The following is a 1,315-nucleotide window of genomic DNA, read 5'->3' on the forward strand; positions in this document are numbered from 1 at the left end:
CAAAATGCAACAAGAATCAAATAACAATGTATGCAAGACACCAAACTTAGCAGTTTGTATACTGCTGACACTAACAAAATGAGAATGCACATGAGAAACACAAAACATTCAAGTCAAGAGAAATTAAAGATCAGAGTAATGAAATCATCAAGAACATCTTGAAGATCACTTAAGACACATGCATGAATGCAAGAAGAACAAAAACATGCAATTGACACCAAACTTAACATGAGACTCTAGACTCAACAAGAAATATTTTTGGATTTTATGATTTTGTAATTTTTTTGGATTTTCGAAAATTAAGTGGAAAAAGAAAATAAAGATATCAAAATTCTTAATGAGAATTCCAGGAATCATTGCAATGCTAGTCTAAGACTCCGGTCCAGGAATTAGACATGGCTTCATAGCCAGCCAAGCTTTCAAAGAAAGCTCCGGTCCAAAACATTAGACATGGCCAATGGCCAGCCAAGCCTTAGCAGATCATTGCTCCAATAGCAAGATTGATAGAAATCAACAAGCTCTTGTGATGATAAGTTGAAACCTCGGTCCAATAAGATTAGACATGGCTTCACAGCCAGCCAGACTTCAATAGATCATCATGAAACTCTAGAATTCGTTCTTTAAGAATTCTGAAGAAAAATACCTAATCTAAGCAACAAGGTGAACCGTCAGTTGTCCAAACTCGAACAATCCCCGGCAACGGCGCCAAAAACTTGGTGCACGAAATTGTGATCATCAATGGCGCCATCAACATGGTACGCACAATTGTAATCTCACTTCTTTATCACAACTTTGCACAACTAACCAGCAAGTGTACTGGGTTGTCCAAGTAATAAACCTTACGCGAGTAAGGGTCGATCCCACAGAGATTGTTGGTATGAAGCAAGCTATGGTCACCTTGTAAATCTTAGTCAGGCAAACTTAAATGGATATGAATGATGAATAAAACATAAAGATAAAGATAGAGATACTTATGCAATTCATTGGTGGGAATTTCATATAAGCGTATGAAGATGCTTGTCCCTTCCGTCTCTCTGCTTTCCTACTGTCTTCATCCAATCCTTCTTACTCCTTTCCATGGCAAGCTTATGCAAGGGTTTCACCGTTGTCACTGGCTACCTCCCATCCTCTCATTGGAAATGTTCAACGCACCCTGTCACGGCACGGCTATCCATCTGTCGGTTCTCAATCAGGCCGGAATAGAATCCAGTGATTCTTTTGCGTCTGTCACTAACGCCCCGCCCTCAGGAGTTTGAAGCACGTCACAGTCATTCAATCATTGAATCCTACTCAGAATACCACAGACAAGGTTAGA

This window comes from Arachis duranensis, chromosome 3, assembly GCF_000817695.3.
Source record: "Arachis duranensis cultivar V14167 chromosome 3, aradu.V14167.gnm2.J7QH, whole genome shotgun sequence".
Classification (NCBI taxonomy): Eukaryota; Viridiplantae; Streptophyta; class Magnoliopsida; order Fabales; family Fabaceae; genus Arachis; species Arachis duranensis.